The sequence below is a fragment of the Leptodactylus fuscus genome, chromosome 9, assembly GCF_031893055.1.
Source record: "Leptodactylus fuscus isolate aLepFus1 chromosome 9, aLepFus1.hap2, whole genome shotgun sequence".
NCBI lineage: Eukaryota > Metazoa > Chordata > Amphibia > Anura > Leptodactylidae > Leptodactylus > Leptodactylus fuscus.
The window spans coordinates 30,099,541-30,113,978 of record NC_134273.1 but is presented as its reverse complement, the minus strand read 5'-3'; the positions used below and the strand labels follow the sequence as shown (position 1 = coordinate 30,113,978).

The window sequence follows — 14,438 nt, the reverse complement described above, 5'->3', positions numbered from 1 at the left end:
ATCATCAGATTTCTATGGCCACCGTGCATAGCCACACATACAGAAGAGCTGCTGAGGTTGGTTAAACAACTAAGGGCATACCGTATCCTTTCCTTATGATGCTTTGCAGAGACCCTGGGCTTGGACACTCAACAATCAAATTGATGGTTGATCCCAAGATTGAACTTCATGAATTTTGGTCTTATTCAACGTTATTGTTTTAATTAACAAAAAAGTTATTTCCATATACCCTATTATCACACAAACAGGGCTGTGAATTCGGTAGGCTAAACCACCAACTTTTTTTTATTTTTCCACAGCCTGACTACGACTCCTATATAAGGGGCTGACAGTCAGGGTCAGTCAGAGGCAGTAAAGCTTCTCTAATTCACAATAAAGTTAGCGATAGAATTCCTATATAAGTAATTGCGCAACAAACTAAACATCTAATTATTTATATAATATCAATACTTAATATAAAACTGAATTTACAATAATATATTTTTTATTTTGAAGCTGAAGTCAAAGTCAGGGGACGTTCACACTTGTGCCCCTCTGTGTCAGTCTGCTGGGTTGCCGTCCTAACCCCTGGAGAAACTTCATAGGGGACAGCTTCCCGGCGGTCAGTTTTAAAATCCATTCATTTGCGTATGCGGCCTCTCGATGGGGAAATTGTTTTTTTGTCCGGACACAAAGTCTGATATGCAGGACTCCACAGCCTGGGTATATAGACATTATAGATGGTGCCTCCCAGTCTGTTCTTTATTTGCCAGAGAGGCCGACCCATCCGAGTATTACATGACCACCATATAACACTGCAGTCCCCCTGAAGAGCTGTATGGCTGCTAACCTATTATTAATGAGGGGATAGAATAATGATACAACCACATTAACTATAGCCTCACATTGCATACAAAAAATATAATTTATGCAAAAACAGGGTCATTCACATACAGAGGACATATCAGACATATCTCCTAACATGTCTGTTTAGCAAATATATCCATTACACATAAAAAATTCTGAAGCACCTAGTCTTATAATTCTGTGCTGTTCAATTAATTTATAAATTGACAAATGGGTGTTACCATTCTCCTTATTTAAGCGGTGTGCCCCAGCAATGGCAGCACTCATTGAACAATGTCCGTGTATGATAAAATAAACCTCCAACTGGTAACGCCCAGTTTTTTTCCCATAAATTTTTAGGAGGAATAACAAAGGAACGGGACACGAGACTCTAAAAATAGAATACCGTATTTTTCGGACTATAAGACGCACCTAGGTTTTAGAGGAGGAAAATAGGGAAAAAAAATTTTGAAGCAAAAACTGGTAAAATATTTAATATATGGGAGTTGTAGTTTTGCAACAGCTGCAAGGCCACATTGACAGGTGACCCTGCAGCTGTACGGGGATGTATAGGGCGTTTTTTTTTTTTTTGCGGGGCCAGATGTACTTTTTAGTTATACCATTTTGGGGAATGTCTATTTCTTAGATCACCTTGTATTGAAAAAAAAACAGGAGGTGATTTAGAAATTTATTTTATATTTTTATTATATATTTTTAAAGCTTTTTTTTTTTTATTTTTTTTTTACTATTTTATTCCCCCCCGGGGGCTTGAACCTGCGGTCACTTGATTGCAAGTCCCATAGACGGCAATACAACTGTATTGCCGTCTATGGGCCATTCTGTATATTAGTATTACGGCTGGTCATAGACCCAGCCGCAATACTAATATATAGCAGTGACAGGCCCGGGAGCTTCATTAGGCTCCCGGCTGTCACCCGAACAGGTCGGCTCCTGCGATATCGCCGCGCAGGAGCCGGCCTGCAACGTCACAGGTACGGGGCCGGTGGGGACCGGCCCCCGGGGGAGAAGAGGCCACCGATACTGACCCGGCATCCGCTGTACTAGAGAGGTGGATGCCGGGGAGGGATAGAAGCCATCACAGGTGCCGGGGCCTGAGACATCGCTGCCCTGCCCTGCATGAAGCCAGCGGTGGGGGGACGGAGGAGCGGAATAGCATCACTCCTCCCGCTGCTGGCTTCATGACAGAGGAGCGCAGCGATGTCTCAGGCCCCGGCGTCTATCACTTGCCGGCTTCCGCCTCTCTATTACAGCGGATGCCACATTCAGACTATAAGACGCACCCTTCTTTTCCCCCCAAATTTTGGGGAAAAAAAGTGCGTCTTATAGTCCGAAAAATACGGTAAGTATTCACTAAATTAGACAATCTGCAAACCTACCTGGACCTCTATAATTCTGCCTTCCTATAACACATATCTAAGGCATTTACTAAGAAACTGACCTAACCAATGAATCTAAGTATTTAACTACTTGGAAAATTTTGGAAAAATTTTTTTTACATCATGATGAACACATTTACTAAAGATAGCCAAATAATACTGTAACCACTTCAGCTGAGGTAGAGCCGGAATTCCCAGCAATCTCCTACTTCCTGAGGTCAAGGACAGAGCAAGACCGAGGTGTACAAGCCTGTAACAAACTTGAGGAAGCCCTAGGTGAGCCTTCAGCTCAGTGTCACGTAACCTCCCGTGGCTTCAAAATGTAACAGTAACCTTTACCCCTACACATTTAAAGACTATAATTACGTAATTAAAAGCAATTATGTAATTCACAGTCCAGCATTTGGCTCGATAGGAGGCAGGTTAGTGGCTTGGATCAATGACCTCTGAAAGTTTTGCACACTGAGCTAGAACAATGAGCCTTTAAATTGGTTTTGAAGCACAATCTGATTCCAACATCTGCACAGATTATACAATTAAAAGTGGAACTCGTGGATTGCCGAAATCATTAGCGAGGAATGTTCGCTGTACACAGTGGCTGCCGCTTAGTCATATCACTCACAGGGATACCCTACCCCCACCCCATGGGACCAGCGCAGTATAAAAATACATCCAGGACCCTTTACGAGGCCATTATCATTAAAGTCAACTTTTTGTAAACATCATTGGATTTCTTAAACAAATCTAGTTATTCTAACCAGAAAAAAAATACTTTCCTTAAATTAAAATTTATTACGCTTTGCCCCAAAGCTGAAGTCTACATTTAAAAAGTTGGAAAAAAAAAAGTTGTAGAAGAAAAACTCAGAAACTACAGAAAGCTTAAACAGGGTGGGTTATGCACTATTTCTGGAATTTAGGGGGATTTTCTTATGTATAAATATTTTGTATCCTGAGATTGGACTTGTACAATAGGAAACACTTTTTACAATCATTAACACCAACTATTAGGGTGCATGCACACTACGTAACGCCGGGCGTGTATGAGAGCCGTACACGCCGGCATTACGGCAGACTGCCGAACACTTCCCATTCACTTCAATGGGAGCGCTCGTAAACGCCGCTGTTACGAGCGCTCCCATTGAAGTGAATGGGAAGTGTTCGGCAGTCTGCCGTAATGCCGGCGTGTACGGCTCTCATACACGCCCAGCGTTACGTAGTCTGAATGCACCCTTAAGTCGATGAAGCGATCAGTTCAGACAGATGCACATCTGCTTTGTTGGTAGAAGCGGTTAGGATGGTCACACACATTAGATTTCTCCCATACATACATTCTAGGCTTAGAAGAACATGGCTCCTAATAGGAAAGAGTGGAGTAAGCCAATGTCAGACTCCTCTCCTCTAACACCACCTTTAAAGGTGCTTACAATGCATTGATCCTAATGATCACAGTGCAATACCTCAGTTCCCCTGTGGTGGTGCTGTTGAGGGACGTAAACACTTATTTATGGATTCCAACTCAGCTGATTACTAAGAGTTTCCACCTTGAACCAATTTGTCATCGGAATATCATCAGTAGGACTAAAGTTAAGGAACTGTCCACATTGGACAACTCCTTTGAAGAGGATCTGCTCTTCAGATAGGTCTATGGTAGTGAATAGTTGTATTATGAAATAACAAAGAGAATGTTTTCCTAGAACTCTTTCTTGTGCCATTCACCTGCTGGACAACTGGTTGTTACCACATGAGGGCGTGTCTCTTCTTACTCTCACATTGTCCAATCAGTGCTGACAATCCCAGAGAGTATAGGAACAAACCCCTCGACAGGAAGAATGTTAACACCCAGTTGTCTATTAATGGTGTTTTCTGGGACTTATCCATTGTTTATCTATCCTTAGGATAAGAGATTGATTGAAGATCATCAGGGGTCCAACACTTGAGACCCCACACAGATCTGTTGTTTGCAACAGGGTTCTGCTTTAAAGGTCATGTGACATTACAATTGGTCACATGACCTGTGAGCAGCTCAGTCCCATTAAAATGAATTGGTTGAGCTGTGATGCCAAACCACAATACAAATGTACAGCACTGTGTTTGGCAGCTACAGTGGTTTGGCTGGGTTCTCTTTTCTGTTGGTGTCTACTCACCTAGTGATTCATTGAAAGATCATAAAAACATAATAAAACGGGTGGTATAAAAAAACCAATAATTTCAACGGGGTCAAAATCATCTGCAAGTGTGCGTTTGGAGCATTTCCACCATGCATCTGCAGTTTGGGAAGGATACAAAAGTCAGACTTGCAGACCTTTTGCTCCGATCAGAATGAAGAAGGGAAAAGGATTTGTCAAAAAAATTACACAAATGGACTTGTTTTTTAGACAGATACCCATTGATGGATCCATCAGAAAAGAGATTACGGTATGCGCAGTGTAAATGCTTGGGTTTTTTGAGGAATCCATTGGGGTTTTTTAAGACAAATTTGCAACAGGTGGGTACAAGACGCAGATGAGAACATAGCGTCACCCAAACGCTCTTCAAACATCTAGGACCCCACCAATAGTCAATAGATGACCTATTCCAAAGATGATCAATCCTTGCAACCCCCATTAATACATTTCTAGGAGGAATAACAGAGGAACAGCACAACACAGAGTTCTAAGAAAAGATGCTCCGGTGTTATTGCTGGAGAACGCAAATACTAAAACAGATGCGTCAGGAAAGCCGGCAAGATCTTTGAGGATCAATTTTTACACATCATGTTATATATTTATTTTTGGAATAAAATCTCCCTTTAACTATTTCTATACAATTCGTCAATAAAACATACATTACCAAAAACTGAAATTTAGACTAAGACATTAAGCTCCATTTCCCTTGCTTCACCGGCCATCCTATAAAAGTCGGGATATGATATTCGGTTGCAGCCTAATGATTTTTATAGACAGGCTAATAGACTAGAATGTAGCTAACACCATTTGATATTATTTGTTAGGATCCATTTGGAGGTCGGTATTATGGGATATTGGTCCGGGATGTGCGTAGAGACGGCTAATTTGTTACCCATTTGCTTAATTCTACTTCCTCCTCGCATTAGTTTTTATATACATCCTGGTCATCAATATCAGGTATCTGACTGGAGGATAGGAATTCATTCATGTTTTCCCCCAGTTTCCTTAGCCTGTGACTCTCCTGGGCCTCTTAGGATGCACTTAATAAGTAACATATTATTTTGCCAAAGGAGATCCTTGAGCCGGCCTCGGGAATGTATCACAAATTAGTAACAGAGCCACAAAACCGTGATATAGTTGTTACTTCAAGTCAGTTTTGCAGGGGAAAAAAATCTTGAAACTTAAGGAACAAAGGATTCAGGAAAGAGCCAAGATATCCACGATTCATCTCAAGTATTATTCAGTATATAAACGTACTAAAGTTCTCTGCGCTACTCCTTAAATGATTCATTCCTATAACCCTTGTAATAAAAAGTAAGGATTATTATTAATAGAATGGTCCAGATTTACATAAACAAAAAAGTCTGTCTTTTCAAAAACAGTGCCCCTCATATCCATGGGCCATGTATGGTATTGCATCTCAGCCCCACTCACTTAATGAAGACAGACTACAGTATTAGATACAACCCTTATACAAGAGTGATATTGTTTCAAGAGGGGAAAAACAGACCCCATTTCTGAATCCTAAAGGACTTTCTCATAATAATTTGGTATAGAAGCCTGCATCTTGGTTACCTTGTAGGAACAACAATGTCACATAATAAAAGAGGTTTTCCGGAACTTAAAGTTTCTAATATTGATGCTTAGGATAGGTCATCAATATTACATCTGTGGGTGTCCGATGCCTGAGAACCCCGCAGATCACTGGAATTGGTCTATGGGGCAGCACTGAAGGACCTACACCCACCACTACAGTTCGTACAGAGAATAAGCAGCGTGACTGTCCGGGTACTGGTGATCTGCGGGGGTCCCAGGTGTCAGAGAACCGCAGATTTAATATTGATCTTATCCAAAGGATAAGATAGTAATCTTAGAAAATGGATAACCCTTGGATAAATGATAATCTATCCTTAGGATATGAAATTGAAAATCCTTGAGGTCTGACACTCAGGACTCCTGTAGATTACTGTTTGATGCTTCACAGGTCATGTGATATCATGTTCATCAGTCGTATGGTCTAATCGCATATATCAGTCCTATTCAAGTAAATGGGCTGAGCGGCAAACCCAAGCACAACCACTGTACAGAATAGATGGAGCACTGAAAAGACTGCAGTGCTCACGCAAATCTATAGGGAAAATACTTGCAGTTCACCAGCTTTTCTGCAGATTCTTTTTTCCGCAATGAGTGGATGAGATCAACCAGCGTTTTTTCCTACTGCTTTTCCATACTAGCCAAAAATGTTGCATTTTTGCCACTTGGGGCCTTAGCCTCAGTGAGGACAGGCTGCAGTACCAGACAGAGCCTTTAGACATGAGTGGTGCTGTTTCTGAAGGGGAAACAGAAGACCTGATTTCAGAATCCTTGAGAAAAGGGAAAAAATGGGTTACAAAAAATAAAATATCAGGGGACAATCCTAGGTCTCCACTGGTCTCTATTTTGACCCAGGAAATACCAGCTCTGTCAATCACTAGATGAGGCAGGTTACCAATATGGCCAATGACTGACTGAGCGGTCATTTCTAGCCATCTCCTGGACTAGAATGAAGAGAACAGCGGAGACCAAGTATAGATTTAGAGGTCATTGACGAGATTATTGGAAATCAATTATTTTAACCCATTGTGCCCCTTTTACAACATATGTTATTGTGTTTGAAAAACTCTTTAACCTGAAATTTTGTGGAATTTTTTTTGTAGCACTATTAAAAAGGAAAACAAATACAATTTTCACTGTATTTTTTGTTAGTTTATGGTTATCAATTTTAACAAAACTATGCCAGTGAACATTTCCTCTAAAGTTCTTATTTATAGCAGAAGAATGAAGCTAAGATTTCAAAGAGTGATCACATATAGGCCTGCGCTGGTATAGATTATACATTGAAGGCCTCAGTATGGATACCAGATACAGCTACAATGTTGATCCCAAATGTTCCTAATTCCTTCAAAAGACTTTGGAATGTGTATGCAGTGAGGTTGTCCAGCCGGAGGAACCTTCACGTAGAAATCAATGCAACTAAATGATACAGTCGCACCTAGGGCTTGATACATGTACCCAACAGCTTTACAAAACAACCCCTTCTAGATGCCTTATAAGGCCCATTTAAGCCCCAACCTACGAGTAAGAATGGAGAGCCACTCTATAGGGGCAGATTCTGCTTGTGAGGACACTGTCAGTTCATGCAATACAATGGCTATCCTCTGACAATACAATGTCTGGCTACAGTCTGCCACCATGTCACTAGCATGTTATAGAGAAGAAGTAGCTGAACAAATCAATATATAGATTTGCTGGAAAAGATTCAGTAGAAGGAAGTGGCCATAAGGGAGTGGACATACATATACAGTGAAAGTTGTCAATAATTGAGGAAGACAGCCCATTGGATCCATAAGCCAAGAGCTCCATTATAGACGACTCTATTCAATGGGGCCAAATCATTCTACCTTGGATACCAGGCATACAAGACATGAAGAAGTGCAATTTTTGTCGCATGTGCATGGCTTTGTGACTTTTGTGATCCACTTTTCAAAAAATTGCCTAGTGAAGGGAATAAATCTAGATAGGCCATGACACCTTGGCCCACCAAATTTACTGACTTTTTTTAGGTTTCATATTTGACATACAGGACCTCCCGTAGTCCACAAAAATTATTAAGAGGCCTAAGCCATCTTGAAACCATGCAATGCACACAAAGTGGCAGTCTTAATACATAGGCCACAATGACTCAAGTGACACACATAAGAATCCAACAATTTTGAATATTTATCTTGGAATTATTTTTTTTAATGATACATTTTCACCTAGAAGCAGTCAATAACACCACCCCTGTATGTGTGACTTGTTTTGTCAGTTTTTGTTCTGTCTTTACCTAAAATATACAGTCTTGTGTAATTTAGATGAAGAAAACAGCAAAGATGCTTACAAGAAGTTTTCATGTATGATCATGGCTTCACTTCTTTGGCAGCTTTGTTAACATATAAAACATATCGACATATAACCCCAGGCAAGACCAGTTGGAATTTTTTATATGGCTCTCTGTTTAGCCACTGTGCATAAAATGGCCATAAACTGGCCAGAAGGGCTAATTGCCTCAAATTCCATAGGATGGTAAAAATCGGGTAGAAGGAGAAGAATACTTCCCACTGGTTTAACAAGATATTCTGCTCTCTGTCTGCATGTGGTTTAGTGAGCGCTGCTGTAATAAGGGATAAGAGCAAAAAAAGTCAAATAAAAAAACTATTCACTTAATTCTTTTTAGTCTGTGTGTATAAAGGAATTTTTTCCAAAGTTGACAATAAGAATTTCAATTTTTTTTTTTAAACAAACTATAGCTCAGCAATTCGTAGAATCTTAAAGCACAAAAAAAAAAACTATGGTAATGAAAAAAAAAACTAGGGCAAAATCAACAAACAGCAAGGATCAGGAGTCGTAAAAATAAGCAAAATATTTCTCTTGTTTTCCCCTACAGGGATTGGATTTAGAAATAAAAATGTCAACACTCTATTTCATCAGTTTGCCCAGTTATTTGAGGTATCAATGGCCAAAAAGATATTCTGTACCCACGCACTGAAATGAACTCGGTATTACCCAATGCTAACAGCATTAACCACAGTGATTAGGAGGGCAACAACTGGAAAATCCCAATTGTTTTCCTGTAAAAGAAAGAAAATAAGGAAATTCTTGTTTGTCTCCTGGGGACCTTGGCCAGTCTCAGAATACTGATGAATTTATGCAAAGAATAACATAAGGATATGTCTAAGCTGGGTAACAAGAAGAAAGTCCAGTCCCATCAGCTCGATGATATGATGTGTACTTTATACTTCACACCACCGATTTCCACAAATTTTTGTTTTTCTTTTTGCTTTCATGAAATGTTATATGTTCCAGACTCTGGTACCCTTAACTCACACTGTTCTCCTCTCTAGGTGTTGAAATGTTGAGATGGGCTTACCCGGGATGGTGAAACATACGAGAAAAATAAAAACATAGTCAAAATGGGAGAACGATCCCCCCCGGGAGGCCTAAAGAGTTCAACACGTGCAAAAATCCAAAAACTTTAAGAAGTAATGTCAGATATGCAGAGGAACAAGGGCACCACCCTCCCGAGGAACCCATCTAAATGGCTTATACATGTAACAATATATCAATTTGAAATCAAGCTTGTCAATGCCGTACTCGAAGCTTAAATCTTTCTGGCTAGATTACAAGGCGGAGTAAAAATGAAAGATCTAACTAATCTAGGATCAACTTCTTCTCAGTTCAAAGGCTACGGCCCTTTCTACAGGATCAATTGCAACTTCCTTTGAAGACGTGCCCTTAAGTTCATTAAAGAAATTTCACTGACTTTGACAGATTTCAGCTTGAAAAAGATAACACAAGTTCAAAAATGACAGCTAGTGTATAAGGTATGCTTTACTTTATAACATATAGGCGTAATGTGTGCAGGCTTAACCCTTTCAGTGTCAAAGACATCGCTAAGTAATGCGATGATGAAACAATGTGCTCAAAATTATTATTTTTATAATTAGAAATTTTAGAAACAAAATTAACGTACTTACAAAGTGACTCAATCTATAGATTACATTTTTGGTATTAAAATTTATTCCAGTTTTTTAATTAGATATTTCATATATGAATTTTTTAAAAAATTTATATAGTGTCTCCATATTTCTCAACACTATACAGCGATTTTACTCACTCATATCAGTCTCTTGGGCTCATAAACTAAATTTGTCATACAATACCTAAAAATTTTCTTTTCTCTGTTTTCAATTTATATTATCTATAGATTTAACAAACTGTGATGATCAATAAAAAAAAAAAAATCATTTATTTAATACGATGTCCATCTATGTTTCACATTGTTCCAAAATTTGAAGAATAAAACTACAACTAGGCAAATAAATGGCTAAAAATATCCCATCGTTCTGTTTACGAATGTTAAAGACTGTGTAGTCGATGCCTAACGTTATACTCCCTTCTATGTGTCAACTACTTCTGGTTAGAGGGTCATAAAAAGTGTCAGGGGTAATTTTTAGGACTCAGAACTGGTTAAAAATATTTTAAGGTGAGGCAGCACAGTGGCTCAGTGGTTAGCACTGCAGCTTTGCAGTGCTGGAGCCCTGGGTTCAAATCCTATAAGGTGTCTGTACTGTATGTTCTCCCCATGTTTCCTTGGGTTTCTTCCCACACTCCAAAGACATACTGATAGGGAAAAAAAATATTTTAAGGTGTTACACCATAAAAATTATTTATCCCCTACTTATTGCAGCAGCCCTGGCTCTTACCACCACTTAGCCTGGCTGACCCGCAGAGCCCTGAGCAAACCTGATGTCCCCCAATCAAGCATCAGCCGTCTGCCAAGCCAAAACCCCCAACATGCCCTGAACAAGGCTCAAATAAAAGGAGTCATTGAGAGAGACAAAGAGCTGTACATCGAGGAATGGAGAAACACAATAAATAACTCGAAGAAACTCATCACGTACCAATCACTGCAAAGGGACTACACCATGGCCACCTACCTGGAGCAAATACGCCACCCCAAACACAGACAGACCCTGAGCTGGTATAGACTGAGCGCCCACAGCCTGGAGATGGAGACGGGACGACACAGACAGACGTGCAAGCCACGGGAGAACAGACTGTGCCAGCACTGTGAACAGGGGGCCCTAGAAGACGAGACCCACTTCCTGCTACACTGCACCAAATACTCAGCTGTGAGAGCCGTCTACTTCTAAAGACTCTCTGCCCACATCCCAGACTTTATATCTGCAGAAGAGAAGAAGAAACTCTACATCCTACTGGGAGAAGAAGAGGCCACTGTGGAGATCGCTGCCCAATACGTGTCCAGCTGTCACCAAACAAGAGGAAGATGAGACTCCACGGACTGTTATACCCCAAACCACCTGCCCCACCCCACCCCCCCATATAGCGGTCACCAACTAAGAGGAAGATGAGACCCCATGGACTGTTATACCCCAAACCAACCTCCCAGCCCCCCCCCCCCCCATATAACAGTCACCAATTAAGAGGAACATGAGACTCCACGGATACCCCAAATCAACACCTCCCCCCACACACACACACACACTTTACTAGCTTTGGCAATGCCAAATATCTATTCGGACGTGCCAATAAAGCTTGTTTGATTTGTTTGGGGTTTGACCAGTAAAATCCCCTTAATCCTGAGAACAAGAATGTTTTGAGAGTGCTGGAGATATTCAAGCACTGTACTTCAGCTATTTTCATTGCTCTCATTGAAGTGGAGGCAGCAGGGGTAAACATTCTGCTTTCACCACTATATTCACAACCAAGGTATAGATAACCCTGGGTTCTTTGGATTGGTAGTGGTCTAACCGATCAGATACCCACCGATCATCAATTTATTCTGTTCTATGAATAGGGGATAGATCGTTTTCCTTGCATAACCCCTTTAAGAAAGCAATGATGCCCCACTACTGCCATTCCGATGTGACCCAGGTCTACTTCCTGGTCTCTCTGGACAAACAGGAAATGCCCACTGTGGTGACCCACCACAAACAGTGATTGGCTTATTGGAGGATTCAGATGGAACCAGTAAAGGGAGTACAATGGGGACGTGGGAAGTGTTGGAAAAGGAGAGGTTGGTGGACTCAGTGAGATGAGCTCTCTATAATAGAAGCTAAGCTCAGAATGAGTACCACACAAGGCCTGACACAGTATAGGGCCAATAACACTACATATCCTCCAAAGGTCCCTCAGAAGACCAATCCATTTTGCACTTCCTTTGGAGCCAATCCCTAGACACTAGTCTTAATGGCTGCTCACAATCAAGTATGCGATCCAATTAAAAATAGACATTCTCATGTTCTAAAAGGATAAATGATGGACCTTCAGAATCTTTTTCCTTGGTGAGCACAAGAAACTCCATTTCACTTCTGATATGAGCTGCTCTAATCCCTTTGTTCAGGTTGTTGCTTTAGTTCCTTTGTACCTACCCCCCAGGTTGTGTTAAGTATTATGGATTCAGTAGAAAACAATAGTCTGCTTGATTTATAAGCTACAGCGTGGTCACACAGAGCAGACTTCAAGCTGTGTAAAAATGATTAAGAAAAATTATCCAGATTTTTCTGATTAAGACGTAACACAAATATCTAAATTTTATTCTTTTACATGTTAGCCAAACCTGTCATTGTAAATTCACTCTCCGAAAACCAGTCAACAAATACCTTCCTGATGAAAAAGCTATCCTAGAAAGTGATACTTTTCTTCTTAAGGAGATCTCAAATTTTCTCTAATAAAAATAAAACCTAGGTTATCAATAGAAAAAAAAACAACAAATGTCCACAGCCCATAGGTATATAAATACATGCAAGTAAAGGGTCCTTGGCTTCTCAGTGCATGGACAGAATAACCTCCCGGTCAAGGCAAATGCATAAACATGTAGAGAAAGGGATCCAGCTCAAGATAGCTCAAATTATAGTTAAAACTTAGCTTTTAATAGAAATCACAAAGTTCCGTAAAACAGCACCAGATACAAAAAGCACAAAAAAAGTCCATACTTACGAAGACATGATGGTAGAACGTACACAAGACGAGATACAAAAGGGAAGGAAACCTACGCGTTTCAAGGCTACTGCTTCTTGTGTACGTTCTACCATCATGTCTTCGTAAGTTTGGACTTTTTTTGTGCTTTTTGTATCTGGTGCTGTTTTACGGAACTTCATGATTTCTACAGTATTAAAAGCTAAGTTTTAACTACAATTTGAGCTATCTTGAGCTGGATCCCTTTCTCTATGTTTAAAAAAAAAAAAAAAAGAAAAAGAAAATTGGGGTTTAAGAGGTAATGGCGCCCATATAAGCATCCCTTGATTAGTTGATCGGTGGAGCTCTTGGGTGTCACATCAGGATAGATTTTCGATCGTCATCAATAAAAAAACAAAAAAAACTGGACAACCCCTTGAAGCCAAATATTTATCATAAAGAGTGTCTAGTAATCAGCAGGAATCAAATGTTCATTTTATAGCAAAAGTAAGAAAACTAAAGTCGAAATTTGGATTTTTTGAGATGAGGCATAGTGTTCTTCCACCAACCGAACTGCAGGACACCAAGAACAGGATTTGTTGTCATGTGGATAAAGGCTGAAGAAGTTATTCACATAAATGATCTGTAACTTTCACCTCTGATAATTCTCCACATGAGCGAGATAATGAAAATGACTTTACACAGACCCTAATACAAATCATCTGGTAGAAGTCTTTTCAACTAAGATAGTAAAACAGCTAGAAGTATACATCTGCCTTTACAGGGTCTGTTCACACTAGCATTATGAATTCTGTTTATGATGGAACCATGACCTGGATGATGGATCCATCTGTTTTCAAAGACAAAGCCTAACTGACCCGATTCCTTTAGGTACCCCTTGAGGTTGTACCACCTCCACCAACTCCAATTCGTAGCATCTGTTAAAAGGCACCGCTCCATCAATTCCTGCAGTTTCTCTCTAGCCTCCACCATTCCTGAGCTATCAAGTAAAGCTAGTTTTGGTGCCTTATGTGCTATTTAGACTCTGTAATGTCAGCAGGGCGGCATCAGGCAGGGGGTGTGACTCTGAGTTCCAATCAGAGGCAGGCAGTGTCAGAGGTCAAAATTACACCCCCTTGTCTGCTCCTGCCTGACACCGCTCTCCTGACAGTACAGAGTCTGACGCTGGGTTCACACCTGCGTTTGGGGTCTCCGTTCTATGGTTTCCGTCTTCTGCATGGCAGAAGACGGAAACCATAGACCGGGTCCGGCCGTGCGCGGCGGTGAGCGTTTTAGGCTCTCCGCCGCGAAACCGGATTTTTTTATCCGGACACAGAGTACTGCATGTCCGACTCTGTGTCCGGATTATAAAACCCGGTTTCGCGGCGGAGAGCATAAAACGCTCACTGCCGCGCACGGCCGGACAGCTTTCTCAACCATTCAAATGAATGGGTGAGAAAGTCTCCTGCAGGTTTCCGTCTCCTGCCTGTGTTTTAGGCAGGAAACGGAAACCTAAGTACGGAGACCGGGCCGCAGATGTGAACGAGCCCTA

General features: G+C 40.7%; 1 protein-coding gene across 8 annotated transcripts in view; it reads right to left on the bottom strand.

The window, feature by feature from the left end:
* The window catches only part of ERC2 (ELKS/RAB6-interacting/CAST family member 2), a 647,893-nt gene that overhangs the window by 82,111 nt on the left and 551,344 nt on the right, over positions 1–14,438 (bottom strand). Inside the window, exon 21 of one of the 8 annotated variants that reach the window (XM_075287893.1) lies at positions 8,562–8,579. The exons of the other annotated variants lie outside the window; for them this stretch is intronic. The gene's annotated coding sequence lies outside the window, so the exon portion shown is untranslated. Of the gene's footprint in view, positions 1–8,561; positions 8,580–14,438 lie in introns of those variants that run through there. 8 annotated transcript variants of the gene reach the window in all.